This window comes from Lolium rigidum, chromosome 5 (assembly GCF_022539505.1).
Source record: "Lolium rigidum isolate FL_2022 chromosome 5, APGP_CSIRO_Lrig_0.1, whole genome shotgun sequence".
Taxonomy (NCBI): Eukaryota; Viridiplantae; Streptophyta; class Magnoliopsida; order Poales; family Poaceae; genus Lolium; species Lolium rigidum.
Window position 1 is genome coordinate 180,145,634 of NC_061512.1, and position 21,113 is coordinate 180,166,746.

The 21,113-nt window shown below is 47.3% G+C and overlaps 1 pseudogene; it reads right to left on the reverse strand.

Annotated features, from left to right (window-relative positions):
- Window positions 1-394: 394 nt before the first annotated feature.
- On the reverse strand, window positions 395-11,056 carry LOC124656774 (annotated as a pseudogene).
- Between the last annotated feature and the right edge of the window lie 10,057 nt (window positions 11,057-21,113).

A 21,113-nucleotide genomic window follows, 5' to 3' on the forward strand; every position in this document is an offset into this window, starting at 1 on the left:
TTTTCAGGGCCGGCCTATTATGGCCTTATGGGGATGGGCCAGGATCTGGTACCCATGATATGTTTTTCCGGGCCAACCTATTATACGGGATCTGGTCGATGCATGTTTTCGGTCCGAACCAGGATAGCCGCCCGAATTATCCAGGTTTGGGTCGTGTATATCCGGTATAATCTTAGAGTTGCTTTATACCATGCAATCTACTGTGCTGCTTGTTACAACCCAGAGCACATAAAGATAAATGGATACTGCTGCCGTCCGATAGTACCATAATACTTGTGATACACTTTCATTCTTGTAGAGTAAATAATTAGATTTTGATTGAGTTATTTTTTTAAAAAAGAGAAGAATATATCTAAATATATTTTCTGAGTAGATACGGATGTATTGTAGATTCTCACTCCAGCTGAACAATGGCCTCTGTATGGCGGTGCTTGCTATTTGGAAAAGAAACACGTAATGCCTGAACCCATCAGTTCAGCAGGAGTAAGACCTGTCAAACTGCGAAGATGACAACATTGCTATATCTGAAAGGTTACCCAAGCTCAGCAGCAGATATAGAACAGGTAACTATAAGTTGCTTAGGAAACTCCTGCAAAGAAAACTTGCCCAGGAAACGCCCGAGCGAAATGCCAGAACCGTTTGGTTATAAAAGCTGGGACCGCGTCCCGATCACCCAACACCCAAGATAATCAACCAGGCAAAGGAATGTATAATTTCACGGGTATACCAAAAACTAAATATTACCCGTTAAAAAAAACTTCTTTATAAAAAAAACTAAATATCACCATCCATCGTTCTGAAGAAGCTTCTTTCTTTGTCCTGTATAGGCTAACACCTGAACTCAAAATGATCCTGTGTGATCTTATAATTTACCCCGACCGACGATCAGTCGTATACGCCTCCGGGCAATCTCCTCCTCTCGTTTCACATCCAGGCCAGCAATGGCGCTAGAGAGCTTCGGGAGTCGATCGAACATTGTGGTCAGACCGGCCTGCAGAGTTGCGAGCTTCGCTTCGGTCTCACTTCTGCCATGCTCTGCATCTTTATCATCCGCCTGGTGGTTGTACATTTTTTTAAGATCTGCTGTAGGTTCTTGATGGAATCACATGACTCTTCAGACGGGAGCGATGACATTCCTGCGGACTAGTCTCCCAAGAGAACAAATAGAGTTGGAGCAAGGTGCCGGCGAGGTAAGAGGGTCAGCCTTCTTCGCCGTGAGCAATCTCGTGGTTGCACCACACATTTCTGCAGCCAGGAGCGGAGACCACCTACATAGTTTCTGTAAGCATGCATTAACCGAGCTTGCCAAACTGGAGAGGAGCGATACCAGTTCAGTAATAAGGTCTTTTTTTTTTGAGGATGAACAGTGGGTTTCCCCACTGTATTTTTTATTTTATTAATATGAAAGAAAAACAAGTGTCTACAAAACAATACAGTTCAGTGATAAGGTTCATCAAGGTAAGTTTCTGCGACTCAGCTTGAAGGAGATATAGATGAGATCTTTGCATCTGCCTGAGAGATGATGGTATGCTGCACTTGGTGAACTTCCTGCATCATTCTCCACATGCGTGTCTGCCTGTCATTGTGTCATGCACGATAATAAGTATGATGCCTACATTAAATGTCAGAGCTTGCATATAAGGGAAGTGATGAATATTTTAGCCAGGATCTTCAATCTCTGCTTCATATACGAATATCCCATCAAAATGATTACATTATTTAACTGTAGCATGTGCAAATACAGTTTTGACAACAGTTCTTGGGGTCCTTGCATGTCTTGTACACAGCACTACGAAGCAAATAAAGGCTTACCCTTGCAGAAGTTCTAGAAGTTGGGGCTGCAACTCTTCATCTCGTAACTTCTCAAATATTTTTGAATTTGAGTATAGTACTTCAATACCTACCATGAGTCACGAATACAGCCCTCTGATAGTAGCCCGGGTTCTATCAAATTGCCCTGGCATTGCCATCCTTTGCAAACTGATTGCTTAACTGAGCACATTTTTTTGTGGTATGTCTGCTTGATTGATTCACTATTCTGCAAATCATAGCACCATACAAGCAGTTAGGTCAGAGACTAGCAAATCAGACAGAAAATAGCATGTGCACTTACATAGGAACATTGCGAATAACACAAGTAGCTGAAAACTTTTGAAAGTAGTAAGATACTTTGTAATCTGAATACATCAAGATGCCTACGGGAGGTTATTCCAAGGCAATTTATGTATTCAATAGGCAATACAGATATTAATCTTAGGACAGATATTTTGAACACGACAAAATAAAAGGAATGTACTGCACATTTGGTTTAAGATCCTAAACCACATATTAAACATCCTCATTTTGCAAATAAATAATAACCCTTCAGTTCTCTCACCCATTGCCTCCCTTGTCACCAACAGTCCTCCCCTCAGTTGACAAACCTCCCCTCCCACAAGGTGCTGGCACCGTCAGGCCACAATACTTCCCTTCAACAATACAATGCCTAGTTTCCCTCTTAGCTCCTGTCCAACTCATCAGCCCCCCTATGTATCATCCATTTTTTCACTCTGAGCTGCCTACCTTCAACCCGTATAAGTTCTTCATCCTTCATGACACTTTATTACACTTACAGATCATACTTTCATGTAAAATTTAGGTGATTTTTATTTTTTAGCCCATCCTAAATTACATTTTTTTAGCGCATCCTAAATTACATTTTCTTAGCGCTAACCATCAAACTGCTTAGATCTACAGTGAGTACATAAGCCTAATACTGCACACGCTAGCATTGGCCCACTTGCCGACAACGTGCATGGGTGCAAAATAATGCAATGACAAACACAAAGCAAATGCAGCAACTGACGAAATATAGCTATCTCCTAAAGCCGAAGCAACTCTGAATAAAAGACCAAAACAAATAAACTATTGACAGAGACAAAAAACAATTGACAACTACTTGTGAATGGAAATATGCATTTGGAAAGAAAATGACCTATTATTACCAAAATGTGTTACAAGTTTTCAGCAATTTAATGCACAAATTCATAACATATAAAGTAAAATAAACTATCTAAGGAGGGAATAAATGAGCTAGTTCACTAGTAGATAGATACTAGAATACAGTGGCGGAGCCAGAACATCAATATTGTGTAGTCAGTTAAAACTTATGTAGTCGAATACATGTACTTGTATGTATTTTTTTTATTGCCTACTTGAAGCTTGTATTGCCAAAAACTGTGTAGTAAATTGACTACACAACTAAGGCGTGGCTCCGCCAGTGCTAGAATATATTGTAATTCTTATGTTAAAATTATCTTTACTGCAGTTACCCATTTCATTTTACTATGAGTCGACTCGCTGAAAAGTATGGGTTCCTCTGGTAATTTTTGGGAGGAATAATTTCGATACCATCTCCATTCTTGTGCACTGGAGGCTAGAAAGAACGAAATGGTGGCATCTTTCAGCAGGAAATCAATGGAGTGGTTCGCGTGTTTGAGCTCATATAGAAGATATCAGAGACTGGAGGGCCGCAGGCTCTTTTTAAGCCTTTTTTTTGTGTTGCAGTAGAGACAGTGGATGTCTTTTTGTTGTTTTTCTTTCCTGTCGGTACCTCAGCCGGTCGTAGCCATTTAGTTGGCTTTTCTGTACAAAACTCTTGTGTTCTCTCTTAATGAAGTTCGGCCGAAGGCCCTTCGATTCAAATTTTTGGGAGGAATACGTGTACACATACACTGCGCCTCAGACATATAACATTCATGGTGACAATTGTTTGGAGACTACTGCAAAAAATGATAATCTGACTTGATTGTTCAATACACAAATATCCCGGAGGAATGACCATAGCTCATCCATATGAAGAGCATCTCCAAGTAAATGTGAAGATCTCTAAACCTTTTTCGTGTGAGTGAGTTGCAGGAACATACTTTTATTTATATACACAACATTGAGCTCCAGATAAAATATTACATAAGAAATAGACATCATAACTCATAAGACAAGTGAGACTATATCTAAGTCCTGAAATTCCCCAACAGCTCACTAGCAAAAATATATTGGTTTTGCCCCACTGCAATGGTGTGATTAGTTTTGATGACATGTATGGTTTCCTTTCTAGAAGACCAATATGTGCCACATGATAGTGTACACACAAAAACAAATTTCTAAACATACATTTGCAGCGTTATTACGACTCAGCTGTATGCATGACAGCTTCAGAAATTACTGAAAGTAGTGGTAACACCTACGAAAAGGTCATTGTACAATCAGATAGATGCCATAAAAAAGTTCGGTCAACTCTATACTACAGGTGAAATATAAAACACAGGACAAGCCCAATCTCATGGTTCTGTACTGACACTGCAAAAGTATCACTTCCAATGTAGTTAATTCCATATATAAGCATCTGTTGAACAACATATGTTAGCTCACTTTTAACTCATCATAAATCTTTCTTTCCCAAGCATAGAGTCTATCTAAAGAGGATGCATGGCTTCCTGAAATCATACAGAACTCTTCAACGAAATCGCTGCAGCTATCTGGAGGGTCATCTCCCTCCTTTTGAGCTCAAATGAATGGATTCTTAGATGAGCTTGATCGTGATGAAAGCGAGCGATTCCAAGTATTCACTTTTGTGACATGCTGCTCTGATTCTGCATTAAAACAGTTTGAGCTAAATAACCATCCACTGATCCACATGAGTCTGTTACTATTTAGAGTACAACAAAATATGCCACACTTCACAAATACTGTATTTGATATGGAAACAAAATATACCATGGGATGCTACATTTCCAGCACAACAACAGATCAATGATGCAGACAGAGAAAATGCACCTGATGGTTTCCCTGGAATAATTAGCACCAATATTAAGCAAGTAGAACTGTAGGATTTCAGTGTCACTGAAAAATATTGTCATCACCTGTTTTCTGGGAAGAAACGCTAAGTCGAATCTTCCTTGTCTAAAGAATCCTCGAGACCTCATGGCAAGACTCAGCTGCCCTTATAAATTGGTGATCAAGTTCTTTCACATCGAAAACGATGTGGTAGCGGGGCGAAAGCCTATTTCGAGGAGTTCTTTCACATCGGACAGAAAATCTTTTGATATGCTAGTGATGGAACTGCCCTTGTCATCTTCACTGCATGATCCTTTGGGTACATTAACCTTGTCTACATGGTGGGCTTCATTTTCTCTATTATTGCTCATACTGTTAGGATTCTGCCCCTCTACAGACTGTTTCTGAACTTGATCAGGTCCTTTCTCTATGTTTAAATTTGGTAAATGCACATCAGCAATCTCAATTTTACTACAATCAGTGTGATTCAACTTATGAAAATTTAAATTGTCATGGACTTCTTTACTTCCATATGTTCCCAGTTGTTCTTGCACCTGAACTGCTGGACTTGTGTTGCCGATCGACGAAGCTGAATCATTTTCATCTCCATGGACACAATCCTCCAAATTTCTCATGCAAACGCTCTGGCTATCATCTAAGACATGGGATGCAACATTTGGATCAAAGAAACCCCACGAGGAGCAAACCTCCGATGGAAGAGGTGGTGGAAAGGAAGTAGAAATGGCTGCCCTTCTTTGACGAAGCTAGCATTGCTCGGGCTGAATGTCACTGTCAAGGATGTGCTTACCGCTGAGGCGCTGACCTCAAGGGACTAACATCAGAACGCCAGGGTACTGGTAGTGGTGGAGTGTTAGCACTGTCTGCAGCTGGCAATGGGGATGGTAAAGCACAGAAGAGCGAGGAGACTTCTCCAGAACACCCTCGTGATGTGATTCTACTGTTAGGGCAATATGCTTGTTGTATTACCAGGGGGCCAAAGGCCACAATATATAATACATGTACAGGTGCACATATGCAGAAAGCCCCCTAACATAGGGAGAAACTACAATATACAAATATATACATCTAACACCCCCCTCAAACTCATGGTGGATCCACAACACTGAGTTTGGAGAGTAAGAAATCATGCTGCGCTCGAGTCTGTGCCTTCGTAAAGAAATCCGCCAAGCAACAACATCATCATGTACCTGAGCACGTATGTAAAAAGCATCAACACCAATATGCTTGGTTAGCTCATGCTTGACCGGATCACGTGCAATACTGATAGCACCTGTACTGTCAGACAAAAGTGGAGTGGGTGTCGTAACAGAGACCCCAAAATCTGCAAACAACCACCGTAACCACGTCACCTCAGCAATCAACAAAGCCATAGCCCGCAGCTCAGCCTCAACACTCGAACGGGAAACTGCTACCTATTTCTTCGTCTTCCAAGCAACAAGCGAACCACCAAGAAACACACGGTAAGCGGAAAGTGAACAACGATCCGTAGGATCACTCGCCCACGTAGCATCCGAATAGCACTCGGAGCTGGAGAGAGCTGGAACGGGGAAAGAAAAGGCGACGAGTGATCGTGCCACGAAGGTAACGAAGAACACGGAGGAGATGACTATAGTGAACAGTGGTAGGAGCTGAGACAAACTGACTCAGAATATGAACAGGATAAGAAATATCAGGACGAGTGACAACAAGATAAACAAGACTCCCAACAAGATGACGATAACGGGTGGGATCAGGAAGAGGATCACCATCAGTAGGACGAAGCTTAACATTAAGCTCCATAGGAGTATCAACCGTGCGCTCATCCCCAAGAGCAGCACGAGCAAGAAGATCCTGAATGTACTTTTCCTGAGAGATAGAAAAGCCATCAGAAGTGGAGGAAACCTCAATGCCAAGAAAATAGCGAAGAGGACCAAGATCAGTCATAAGAAACCGATCACGAAGACGAGCCTTGACGAAGGCAATATACTCGGGATCATCACCAGTAATGATCATGTCATCAACATAGAGAAGACGAAGAGTACGTCCACGAGGAGAAGTGTGAACAAAAAGTGCTGGATCATGAAGACTAGGAGAGAAACCAGCGGCGAGTCACCACAGAGGCGAAGCGCTCAAACCAGGCACGAGGGGCCTGTTTGAGACCATAGAGAGAACGTCGAAGACGACAAACCATGCCATCGGGAACAGAATACCCAGGAGGAGGCTGCATGTAAACTTCCTCACTCAACTCGCCATTAAGGAAAGCATTCTGAACATCAAGCTGGGAGACAGACCAGCGGCGAACAGAAGCAACATCAAGAAGGGTACGCACAATAGTCATATGAGCCACAGGGGTAAAAGTCTCATCATAGTCACGGCCGTGCTCCTGCTGAAAACCACGAGCCACAAGACGCGCTTTATAGCGCTCAAGAGATCCATCGGAGCGAGTCTTAATTTTATAGACCCACTTACACGTGATGGGACGAACACCAGAAGGGGGAGAAACAAGATCCCAAGTGCCAGTGCGCTCAAGCGCAGCGATCTCCTCAGCCATGGCAAGCTGCCATTCAGGATGACGCTCGACATCCCGATAAGAAGTTGGCTCGGAAACGACAGCGAGACCATACTGATTAGGAGAGTAACGAACTGGAGCACGACGCTGACGAACAGGCCATGAAGGGGGAAGCTCATCTGCAGAAGACAAGTCATCAGAAGAAGAGGAAGAAGGGACAGCATCGGAAGGAGCCGAAGCCGGAGAACGAGGAGTACTAGGTGGACTAGACGAACGAGAGGATGGCGCCGAAGGGGCGCATCAGAAGTAGGAGGGAGGGGAGGAGGGACAGCAGGGGGTGCATCCGGAAAAAGAAGAAAAGAGATATCATCCACCGGGTAAGTACCCGAGGTGGGGCGAGGATAGAAGGGACGCGTCTCATCAAACGTGATGTCACGATAGATGCGCATCCGACGACCAACGGGGTCCCAACAGCGATAGCCCTTATGCTCATCACTGTATCCGAGAAAAACACACTCAACAGACTGAGCGGTCAGTTTGGTGTGTTCGCGAGGAGGCAGAAGGACATAGCAGACGCAACCAAATGAACGGAGAGTCGAGTAGTGTGGAGAAACACCAGAGAGACGCTCGAGAGGAATGCCACCCTGTAGAGCAGTGGAAGGCTGAATGTTAATGAGGTGGGCCGACGTAGCGACAGCCTCAGCCCAGAAATGTGGCGGAAGAGAAGAAGCAATCATCATAGCACGGGTGGTCTCAAGAAGATGACGATGCTTACGCTCGGCGACGCCATTTTGAGCATGCGCGCCGGGACAAGAAAACTGAGCGAGGGTGCCCTCCTCAGCAAGGACACCACGTTGGTGCTGCGAGATATACTCACCAGCAGAATCAGCACGGAACACGCGAATGGGTGAGGAATACTGAGTGCGGACCATGGCCGCAAAACGCTGATAAATAGAGAGCACCTCACTGCGAGAGGGCATGAAAAACACCCAGGTGTACCGTGAAAAATCATCAATGAATAAGATATAGTATCGATGGCCCCCTTTTGAAGCGAAGGGAGCCGGACCCCAAACATCTGAATGGACTAAATCGAATGGTCGTTGAGAGACAGACACACTAGTAGGATAGGGAAGCTGAATCTGTTTGCCTAACCTACAACCCTGACAGTGTAACGACCCATCTCCAGAGACAGACCCCAGAAGGCCACGATGAACCAAAGACGACATGCGAGAGTCACAAAGGTGACCAAGACGATGATGCCACTGCTGAAAAGAGCCGGTGATAGAGGCAACAACCGGAGAAGAACTGGCAGATGAAGTGGCAGCGGAAGGAACACGAAGCCAGTCTAACTCCCAAAGCCCCGGAGACTTACGGCTACGAGGGTCAGCTCCAACCAGGGCATGTGTGCGACGATCCTGAACCGCACAAGACTCAGCGTCAAGAATGACGCGACAACCAGAATCGGTGAGCTGGCTAGCAGAGAAAAGGTTAATCTGAAGGCGGGGAACATGAGAAACATCAGGGACAGAGAAAGAGGGAGTAGAAAGGGTGCCTCTACTAGAAACAGGAATAGAGGTACCATCAGCCGTGACAACACGGACAAGAGAAATAAGAGACCGAAGAGCAGACAAAATAGAAGACTCAGAGGTCATATGAAAGGAAGCTCCAGAATCCAGATACCACGGGGACGTACCCGACTGTGTAGAAAGTGCTGGTCGCGCAGTGCCAGAAGAGCCAGTCACATAACCAGCAGCGCCCGACGAGGAATAGTCTGTAGTAGCGAGCAGACCACGAAGACTCCTGAGAATGTCCTGATCAGAGAGTGCAACTGCAGAAGATCCTGAAGATCCAGCCTGCTGACGATCCTGGAACTGCTGACGTAAACTGGGATCCCGCGTCCAGCAGGTGGAGGAAGTGTGGCCAACCTTGCCACAGTAGGTTCAATGAGGACGAGGGCGGAGACTCGGACCGCGAGGCCGCTGACGTAAACTGGAATCCCAAGCATCAAGCAGGCAGTGAAACTGCGCTATCTCATGCGCAGAGAGGGGCGCGACTGGAGAGGTCGACGTACAATCAGGTGCCGACGAGGAGCTATCACCCACACGCACAGAGGCCACCAAAGGGGGCGAAGGAGAGCAACACGCCGATGAAGAAAGAGTCGGCAAAGCGCGGTCATAACCACGTGAAGAGGCCGCGAAAGTCGATGTAGAGAGGCAGGCCGACGTAGACGGAGTCGACGAAGCGCGGCCATAACCGCGGGAAGAGGCCGCAAAAGTCGATGTAGAGCGGCAGGCCGAGGGAGACAAAATCGGCGAAGCGTGGCCAGAGCCGCGGGAAGAGGCCGCGAAAGTCGGTATAGAGCGGTGAGCCGACGTAGACGGAGTCGGTGCAGCGCAGGCAGAGCCGCGTGAAGAAGCCGCAAACGGCGACGAAGAATGGCTAGCCGTCATACACGGAGGCAGCGGACAAATACCAAGTATCGAAGGGAGGCCCAAAGATAAGGCGGGATCAGCGGAAGAAGACATCGGATAACAACAGCCGATGACAGTATTTTTTTTTATTTGATTTGATTTTTTTTTTTTTTGACACAGGGAAGCGGCGGGGTGGATCGATCTGGTCGGACGGAGAAGAGCAGAGCAGGCGCGGGCCGGCACAGGGGATCAGTGGGGCGGCGCGGGAAGTGAAGGGCCGGAGCGGAATCGATCGATCGAAGACGAGAAGCAGACGGGCGACGGAGAGAGCGACGGACAAGGGTCGGCCGGGAAATTTAGAGAACCAATTTCGGCTCTGATACCATGTTAGGGCAATTTGCTTGTTATATTACCAGGGGGCCGAAGGCCACAATATATAGTACATGTACATGTGCACATATGCAGAAAGCCTCCTAACATAGAGAGAAACTACGATATACAGATATATACATCTAACATCTACGACATTGCGGAGAGATCGCTCGTATGACAGCTGAGCCGCCGAAAGGGCAAACCTTGCATCAATTGCTTGTTGAATGTGTTTCAGCCGACCCCTGCACAGCTGCATTGCAGTGTTGCAATCTTGCTTCGAGGCAGATGACCCCATGGTTCACTTCCTGACAGCAAAAATGGATTTACAGTCAGAACAGCAAAAACAAGTTATCATGCATGTCCATGGAATTCATCATGGTTGACAAAGGGATTAATCATTTGCATTCATAAAGCCAAGACTATCAAGTTCACTTGTCTTGTTAAGTAAAATTACAAAAGCAGGGGAGCTTTTCTTGATGCAAGATTCAGGCATCAACAGAAAACTGTAATCGATAGAAAAAGAACACCTATTTAAAGACTAGAACTCCTCACAGTACTAGTTTCTTTGAAGTAGGAAATAAAGTAAACAAAAGCTCACCTATTTGACCACTGAATTCGGGGGATCTCCGTCCCAACAAAACGTTTGCTTTGTCTCATCAGCAAATTTGTCCAAATTGTGTGCCACTTGGGCAGTGCTGAAAGAACACGTACTGCGCTTAGTAAGGACTCCAAATCTCAATAGGTATGTTGCAAGCCTGTATGAGTTCTAGCGAATCCGATTCGATGATCAATTTCCTACATCCTAATTGTTCAAGAACTTCCATTCCTCTAAGCAGAGCAATAGCCTCAGATGTAGCTGCCGATAGAGTATTTTGAAGTGGACAGCAGCGATAGCTTCAGCATTGGAGTTTCCAAGGATTGCTCCAGCCACTCCTAAGGGCATCTCCAGCGGCGCGACCCGTTTGCGTCGCGCGGCGGACGCGAGACAGACTGTTTTTGTCCGCGCGTCCGTTTGCACCTAGGGGTGGCTCCAGCGGCCCGACGCATTTCCGCGTTTGCATCAATTTATGAAGTTTCCAAACAACAAAATAAGGAAATCAACGAAGTCATAGTTATTACATTTAAATTTTGAAAAGTCTACATGAAAATAAGATAGTATTTCTTTAGGCATGATCTTCATGGCCAATCAATATCCACTGATGCTCAATCAGATCCGTCTGCAGCTGTTTGGAGACGTTCTCGTTAGTGACTTCTACATTGATATTTAGATACTCCTGCCAAGATGAAGCTCCAGGAAGTGGCGCCACCAGCTCACCTTGAAATTCCCAGTGGTTCTCATTGCGGCCATCAGGACGCTCGTTCTCAACGATCATGTTGTGCATGATCACGCAGCATGTCATTACCTCATGCATGGTCTTCAGGGACCATGTTCCTGCCGGGTGACGGATAATTGCCCACCGAGCTTGGAGCACACCAAATCCGCGCTCCACATCTTTCCTACAAGCCTCTTGCATCTTGGCAAACCTCCTCGTCTTCTCGGAGTTTGGATTACGGACAGTCTTCACCAATGTGGCCCAGTCAGGGTAGATGCCATCAGCAAGATAATATGGCTTGTCATATGCATTTCTATTGATCTCATAGCTCACCCGGGGAGCTTTGCCTTGCATGAGCCGGTTGAAAACCGGTTGTCGGTGCAACACATTGATGTCATTGTTGGAACCGGCCATGCCAAAGAACGAATGCCAAATCCATTAATCTTGAGATATGACAGCTTCAAGAATGACAGTTTTTCCCTCCTCATGCCCGATGTACGCACCCTGCCATCCAAATGGACAGTTTTTCCACTCTCAGTGCATGCAATCTATGCTGCCAATCATTCCTGGAACCCTCTAGACTCGTTGATAGAAGGAGCCGCCTTGTATCCTCAACAGTTGGCTCCCTACAGTAATACTCTCCGAACACGGCAATCACGGCTCGGCAAAACCTGTACATGGCCTCAAGGCAGGTGCTCTCAACCATTCGAAGATACTCATCGAATATATCCGCAGCCATTCCATATGAGAGCATGCAAAGAGCCGCGGAGCATTTTTGGTAGGAGGTGAAGCCTAGCGCACCTGTTGCATCGGCCCTGCATTGGAAGTAGGGGTCGTAGTTTCCGACGCCCCGTAGAATGACCAAAAACAGGTCCCTTGACATCCTGTATCGGCGCCGGAACAGTCTTTCCGGGAAGATCGGATTGGTGAGGTGGAAGTAGTTCTTGTGGAGGCGGGCCTGCCCTTCCACTCTGTTGCGCGGCAGGTTTTTGGAGCGCCCCTTCACAGAGCCCCGGTGCTGCGGCCCCGGGTTAGAGGTGAACTCGTGGATCATGGAGGCCGCAGTAGTTGCCAATGTCTGCGTCGACTCATTGGACTCCTCGTCGGAAGAGGAGTCGACGACCTCCGCGCAGAACTTGTCCAACATCTGCCACATGTCCATCTGCGTGGGTACAAACTGCGGATTAATGGCCGCGCACAATAGCGCCGAAAACACGAGTAAGAAACCTACCGACGCAATTGACCGAACAGGTCGTGGGCGGTGCGGAAGGGCGGCGCAGCCGGGAGCGTTTCACCCGAAAACAGCCGGCAGGTACACGGCGTAGCCAAGCCCGAGTACGATCCTGCTCTCCCGCGCGGCGAGAACGGAGCCAACGGCTACTTCTGCGGCGGGACGACGGCGGGTAGGGTTGGGATGGTGGCATCGCACTAGGGCAGCAAAGACGGGAAAAAAAGAAGCAAATCGAAGCGGTCGATTTCGCTGTCCCTAACATCCGGGACCGGGTAAGAAATGGAGGACGCTCTGCGCGACCGCCGAGCGTCCGCGGAGACGCAAACCTGGCGCATACTTGGGCCAGGTTTGCGTCTCCGCGGACGGCCCGGTCACTTTGCGTCGGCCCACTGGAGGTGGTGTCAGACGCATTTCCGGTCACGGCGGACACAAACGGTCGTTCAGCGTCCGTTTGCGTCGCGCCGCTGGAGATGCCCTAACCCAGTACTGAAATAAGATGCATCAGTGTTTATTTTATAGAAGGGCTTGTGTTTTCATAGAATTCCAAGATTGAAATGTTTTCTTGAGTGAAACATAAAAACGCCTGAGATTAAACGATACATGTTCGGGATTTAGGGTAGAATGCCTAAGATTAAACAATACCACGGTACCCTTCAAAATTTACACTATCCTAAGACTTAGGGGTCTATGAAAGTACGAACCTTTATAGAATCCCATGAGCAGTGTGTTCCACGCAATATCTATGCGCTCTGCTTTTTCGCTTGCAGTCCCATAGTTGGCTGTCAAAGCATTGATTGCAAACCCAATTTTTACGCGACTAGTTACCAAAACATTCTTGACAATTTTTCTCCGGTTGCCACCAAATATACCAACAAACCACAACAGTTAACTGGCCCCAATTGCCAAAAAAAAAGAGTATTGGAGACTTTTTCTTTTGTAGGCAAATCAAATCCTCGAGTACGACCGAGGTCCACACCTCACGAGCATTTGTAAAAGGTGTAACAATATTTTAAGATTTATCCATAGTACTCCCTCCATCCATCAAAAATGTCGTGAGACATTTTTGGTGAGACGGGTATCAAACATATAAAGCATGTCTATTTGCCTTGAGACGTTTTGGCAAATGCCATTACGTCCTAAAAGAACATTGAGACAACCACAATACACTAGAAAATATTTACGTGCTCTGATTGGAAGAAATAACTTTACTTCCGTATAGCAATTGCAGTTCAAAATTTAGTTACAACCAAGCATGCCTACTCGTGGATGGCTGTCAAGGAAGCCAAGAAAGAATAAAAGAAATAATATGGCTGACGATGAAGCGTAGCTGGTTGGGTTGGAGCAGCACATCGCTGAATCATTGGAGAAGCTCACCGAGACAGCGGTGGATGAGAAACGATGGGGCGCTGGCGGCTCAAGATCCGGCGGCTGACGGAGATAAGATTAATTCACGGGTGTCCGGAGTTGTAGGAGGCAGGGACATTGCGGAGGAGCAGACCATGGGTGGGGGCGACGGGGAATGGTGGCTCGCATAGCTTTTGTCACAGGTGGCCGACGGGGACAAGCTAGCCCCCTTGGGCGTGTGGTCGATGAGGACGGAGGGAGTTGTATCAGGGCGGGAACAGAAGTAGGGGAGGGGAGCTAGCACTGCGGTGGCGGGGAAGGGCGACGATGACGGGAAACGGCGGCGATACCGGGAACCTACCTCTGCCATGGGACACATGTGAGAGAAGGGGGAAATGAAACAGAGCCGGTCAGGGTCAACTCGTTGCACGGGGTATGGAGTAGCAATTGCTTTGTAGATAGTCTAAAATGGAGAGGGTATTTCCGTCCGATGTAATTTGGGAGGCAAAGCGGCAGAAGCACGTCTCGACTAGCTTTCCATCACGGCCGGTCCAATAGTTCATTTTCTGTCCACGCTCCTCTTTGTTTGGGCTTTCGTTTTTTTCCCAATGGCAGAAGCAAAAGCCCAAATAAACACCATCTTAGAGTCATCATTAAGAGATGCTTTTGTTGCTTTGAATAATATGTTTAAGGTTCTTGATCAGAAATCCATCCACACTTACGACACTCAAGTGAAGTTGGTTCTTGTTTGCTACATTATTCATAACTAGATTTTAATTTGGGGTGAGGATGAGTATTTCCAAGTACTTATTATGCTTGATAAAGTTTGAGACTAGCATAACTTGGACGCAGACGATAATAAACATGGAAAAACAAGAGGCTCGATGGAACAAACGTACTCTGAGATACTAGAGAGCAGACAAGAAGTTCCTTGATCTTCTTTTGGTGAACTCATCTTTGACACCCGTCTAATGAACTACTCTTCTAACTACCGTTCTATCATAATGTTATATTTTTATTCATAGTAGCTATGGACTATGCTTATGAACTGTCATTTATAGTATCTAGAGACTTTTCTTATACACTATCACATTGTTAGGACGAACGAATGAATTGGTAGCTTCTTTAGGTGTGAAGATGACGATAATATGATAAGAATATAAGATCACCAGTCTAGTGAAGATGTGACTGACCTTTGCATGAATGGTACCAAACACGCGACGTCACATTTCAACGTGATTTGGGATAACAATAACCAAAGCTTTTTAACTTAATTGATGCATATATCACAAGCAATCAAACATCACACCTGTAATTACCTGTGGCTCCTTCCGAGCGGAGTAAGAACTCCGAAAGCCTGTCCAAGGAGCCTCAAAATCAGCTTATTAACCTACCATACGCGCATCACAGTTTTCTAAATTCTGAGAACCAGTAGAAACATTCAGGAACCTGAGACTGAATAGTCGTCCGTGGCAGGAAAAGAAGTAGAGAGGTGGAACCCGGCCATAGAATAGTCAGAGCATCGCGCCACATGCCACCGAGGCGGTGAGGTACGTGGCGAACGACCACCCTAGGGCCCGCGGCAACGTAGTGAGTTTGACAAGCTGTTGACCATGGATCGGGGCGCCCAGGCGGTTGCCGGTTGGAGCAATCGCATGCGGTGCAGCCGGAGCCGGGTCCGGGATGACGTGTTCCCGGTGGTTTCCGAGGCCGCGCGCCCGACCAGAGAGCCGAAAAGACGAAACCCACCGTGGCGACGAAGAGAACGGGAGCGGCGTCCGGCACGTGGCGCGGTGACCACGCGTGTCGAGCTCGCGCGCTCCCCACGTACGTACCCCCGCGCGCAGGAGCGGCGGCGGCGACGTCCGGCGCCGGCAGCCAGAGGCCGGCGGCCCTTCCCCTTCCCTTCTCGGTGCGTGCGTACGTGCGTCGATGGGCGCGCCGTCTGTCTGCGTGTGACCTCTTCGTTCGCCAGGGCATGGGCGATGGACAGGTCTAGCGCAAGTTGGTGCAAGTTGCACGACCAGCGCGCGTGCGTGGTGCAGCTACGTAGTACCGGCACGCGAACTGCCCAAGTCGTGAGTGTTGATATTTGTGGTCGAGATCTGGATCCCGGAACCCCGGCCGATTGATCTTTTGATTGGGTCCTTTTTATTATTGATTGATTGAATCAAATGAATGTTCTGATTTCTGAACGGTGAATATTCTAAACGGTGAGGAGGTTGTTGAGAACCAAGTGGAAAAAAATGAGGAGGAGGTGTTCCATGCTTCCCAACCGACGCAAAGAAAGAGAACTTCGAATTTCATGGCAATGAGGATGATGCATGTGAGGTAACCGTGTCAATGACTTACTTGAAACTTGAAAGTGGTGGGAGATAAGAAGTGAGATCTTTGCAATGGAAAAAAAAGGGCAAGCGAGTGGTGGTGCTCAGCCTAGCGGCGGAAATGGTAGCGGCTAGGGCTAGCTTGGCGACCTCAGTGTGTTGCTTGATTTTACCATCAGTTTTGTGTGATTGCGCACTATTTTGGTCATTGCTTCACTGCTACTCATAAAGGCATCTCCAGCGACATGACATATTTTATCGTCCGCGAGCGTCCTTTTGCGTCACGTCGCGGACGCTAAAATGACCGTTTTTGTTCGTGCGTCCGTTTGCGTCTGGGTTGGCTCCAACGGGGCGACGCATTTTTTTACTTTTTTTTCCTCTTCTTCATTTAAACATAGTTCCAAATATTATATATTGAAACATAATTTTACACAAGCTAATACATAGTTTGGAACATGGTTTACACAAACTAATACATAGTTTGAACTATGGTTGACATAAATAAAACATTTTTTTTAAAAAAGATACCAGTTGTGTTGATTTCCGTATGTTTACTGCCAAGAAAGAATATTCGAGGGCACACCCAGTTACCCAAACTAGAAAATTCAGCTGATGACAGTGGCCCTGTTGGTTCTTTCGAGGAAGAACAACCAGAAACCTCCACTAGCGGCTTCAATTGGCTTGTAGCCATATTCGCTGCAAAGAAAGAACACTCTAAGTTCTAACTATCAGTGTTCGAGCCGGATTCGCCGGTGTGTAGCCTGCGGCACACTGTGTCGTCGAACACCTTGATGATCATCTCGCCATCACCCTCGTAGATGAAGGTGAGCTGGCAGCCGGGCTCGAGCTCGAGGTCGCGGGCGAACTTATCCCACCCCGTGTGCATGTACATCTTGCCCTGCCCGTCGAACAAAACCTCGACATTCCACCGGCAGAAGTTGCAGCTGGCCTCCCGTAGCTGCAACTGCGCTGGCTCGACGCCATCGACGAACTCGGTGAACTTGTCCGGGAGCCGCTTGATGTCGAGTGGACCGTCGTCGATGCAGAGGAGGAAATCGAAGCAGCGGTCCTCCTGCGAAGACGAGGAGGGCGCAGGCGATGGTGACCGTGGTTTCGTAGCTGCTCCACCACGGCGGCCCCTGCCCGGCCATGGCCCCGGGGGCGCCCAGACCCGCGGCCTGGACCGCCTCGCTGGCCACCAGGTCCCGCCATGGACTTCCTCGCGGGCCTGGCTGCGTTGCAGGAAGAGCTAGGCGGCGTTACGACGGAGCTTGTGGCGGCTAGGGTTTGCTTGGAGGAGTGGATGAGGAAGAAGAACGTCCTCTTTATATAGGGCGGAGGCAGGAGACGGCCACGGGACGCATGGCGTCGCCATTAACTTCGTTGGCGGAGGTGGGCAGCGGCCGCTCGGCAGCCGAGGCATCATCATTAACGTGGCGCAGACTGCTGAAGCGACGCAGCGGCGCTAGTCGCTGGCGCGCCTGAGAAGACGCATTGACGCAGGGTCGCTGCTAGGCGGGCCCGAAGAAAACATCCGCCAGATGCGAGCGGACACTTTCCGCGTCCGCGCAGCGTCCTCAGAGACGCATCCGAGGCGCATATTTAGACCAGGTTTGCGTCGCCGCCGACAGCCCGGGCACGTTGCGTTGCCCCGCTGGAGGAGGTCCCAGACGCATTTTCGGTCACAGCGGACGCAAACGGTCGATCAGCGTCCGTTTGCGTCGCTCCGTTGGAGATGCCCTAAGCTAAGGTAGTATTTGAAGATTTGACTAAATCTTAAAGCCATACTTTATCGAAATAACGGGTCTTTCCCATAAAGCTAAGGTAGTATTTGAAGATTTGACTAAATCTTAAAGCCACACATATGTGCTAAGGTATGTGATTTTGAGTTCGTATTGTTCGCAACTCACTAGAGAATGGTAAGAGGTGAGAGTATTAGTCGTGGGTTGTTCCACCATTTGGTAAGTGAGTGAAAAAATTGGTACATGCGCGCTCCTCCATCTCCTTGCGTCGTCATTCCATGTCACATGCACGTACCGTGCCACGCTCATGTTGAGTAGATTAAGCCTCGAGCCAAGCTTTATTTTTAATGTTCACAAAAACTGAGTCTCTAACGGACAAACGCATGATGAATTTGCATGCACCGGCGACATGAGAAATTGGCTTGGGGCCCACAACTGGTAATCCGCCAATGGTATATGTCACCAGTCGCGTGCCCCGGCTGCACTCGACTGACAGATATCATACTAGCCGCGGACCCGACCCGCAAGCTGTCATTAACCTTAATAGTAGTGTGTCGCACCACACACTACTAGTAAGTGGTACTACTGCCCGCGTGTCAACCTACACGTTGTTATTGTGTTATAGAGGTATGATCTTTATTTACACGTTGCCATTATTGTCATCCGTTTTTCAATTTTTTGTGCACGTCAGCTTAATCCAGCTGATGTGGCAGTGTATGAGTATAGTAGTAACATATATAACTCTACACAATATTGCATACAATATCATCCAGCACTCTAGTAGATCTAAAGGAGAGCCACATAACACATTTATATATACACACAACGTGCATGACAATTTACATTTTTGCAAATCACGATCAACGTTTTGAAAACGTTTTGAAAGAACAAAGAAAATTATAACTATATAGCATAAATTGTTTCATATATACTTGCAACATCTCAAGCAGGGGTGTGGAACAGTCTTTTGGCATTGATCACATGTTGTATCAAAAACGAGCACCGCGGAGCTTTGCTAGTGTTAGATCCGTCAGTTGCGATACATCCAATTTAGGTTGCGGGTAATAAATATGTATGATCAGAAGAGGTACAAAATATGGAAAATATATAATAAAAATAAAATTTAAAATGTTTGGATATACCAATTTAAATGGCGTATTGTTTACCATTTATCTCATTATGAAATCCATATGATAGACAACATAGAAGCCACATGTCATGGATCCTTTTGGCTGCTGGTGGCACTGAGACATAGAATATAGAAATTACTTCATGTATTATCTAATGAATAAATTACTGACTACCATAAGTGCTAGCAAAACTAACCAGGATAAACATATTAATTATGATCTAGTGATGTGCAACTGATCTTCTTTGTACTTTGTACCCATGTGTTATCACCAGAATTTGACCGAGTCAGAGGTGGGCCGCGATCAAGATGGACGTGAAGAATCTATTTGGAAGAAATATGTGAATCGGCCTCTATACGCAGAGTTTGGGCTAGTTAGCCCGTGTATCTTAATTTAGTAGATTATGTATCGGTTTAGAAGTTAGAGTTTTACCCGTGCACGGTTTAGTGCACGCCCACATTAGAAAGTCCGCTGGACTATAAATATGTATCTAGGGTTTATGGAATAAACAACAACCAACGTTCAACCACAAACAAATCTCGGCGCATCGCCAACTCCTTCGTCTCGAGGGTTTCTACCGGTAAGCACCATGCTGCCTAGATCGCATCTTGCGATCTAGGCAGCCTAAGCCTGCCCACGTTGTTCATGCGTTGCTCGTACTGAAGCCTTTTTGATGGCGAGCAACGTAGTTATCTTAGATATGTTAGGGTTAGCATTGTTCTTCATATTACATGCTTTCGTAGTGCAACCCTTGCATGTCTAGCCACCCTTACACCTATCTTAGGTGTAGGGCGGCACCCCGCTTGATCATAGTTTAGTAGATCTGATCCGTTACGGTTGCTCCTTGTTCATCAAGGATTAGTTTAACATCCGCAATAGTTAGGCCTTACAAAGGGTTGGAGGATCCAGCGGCGTGTAGGGTGGCGTTTGCTAGCCCTAGAAAGGATGTTCCGGGGATCAACCTCGTGTTGGTTTTTAGGCCCCGTCTAGGATCGGCTTACGGTCACCGTGCGCGAGCGCGAGGCCCAATCGTGAGTAGGATGATCCGATTATGCGGTGAAAACCCTAAATCGTCGTAGATCTCATTAGCTTTACCTTGATCAAGCAGGACCACCATATATTCGGACACCTCGTCCGGATCATGGGTGGATCGGCTCTTTGAGCCGATTCACGAGATAACCCGAGAGCCGATCGAGGCTCGTATTTAATGTTTACGTGTGTGCCCTCGCAGAAACTAAGCGAGGCATCATCCACACCTTCCCGACCGGGTATAGGTCGGGTGGCACGCCCTTGTGATAAACATCGGACGTGCGACCGGGAGGCTTTGCGGGCCGTCGCTCCGAGGGACCGGGGCCAGCCGCAGCCCTAGTTGTTCCCGGCTCTACCGTGTTGACCATCTCTCGCCCGCCGGGGGGTTTCGACGTCAACACATTCTCGGCACGCCCGGTGGGACCACCTTCAACATCCACCACATCGCCGTTCGCATCCGAGATGGCGGGAAGCACTCCGGTCAAGTACGAGGATCTGCCTGATGAGCTCAAGAAGAAACATCACGAGATCAAGGCAACCCTCGAAGCCGAACTCATCGGCTCCTTTGAGAAGGCCCGTGCGCACGGTAACACACGTTTGTTTCCTGGCGACAGCATGGTGGATCTCAGCCACTCCATATGCCAGCCAGAGTTCTCCTTTGGCGTCAACATGGCAGGGTTTGCAAGCCGCCATGGCAAAGATGAAGCAGAAAGCAGCCACTCCCGTGGCAAGGATAAAGAGGAGGCCGATCCATGCGACCGGCCCCAAGATGATGACAGACGGTACCTGGCAGAGGAGGAAGTGAGAAGCGTGCGGTATCAACGTCCACTCTCCGAGCATCTCCTCAACAAATATGAGCAGCAGTACGACCGACGTCGGCACTACGATGTAAA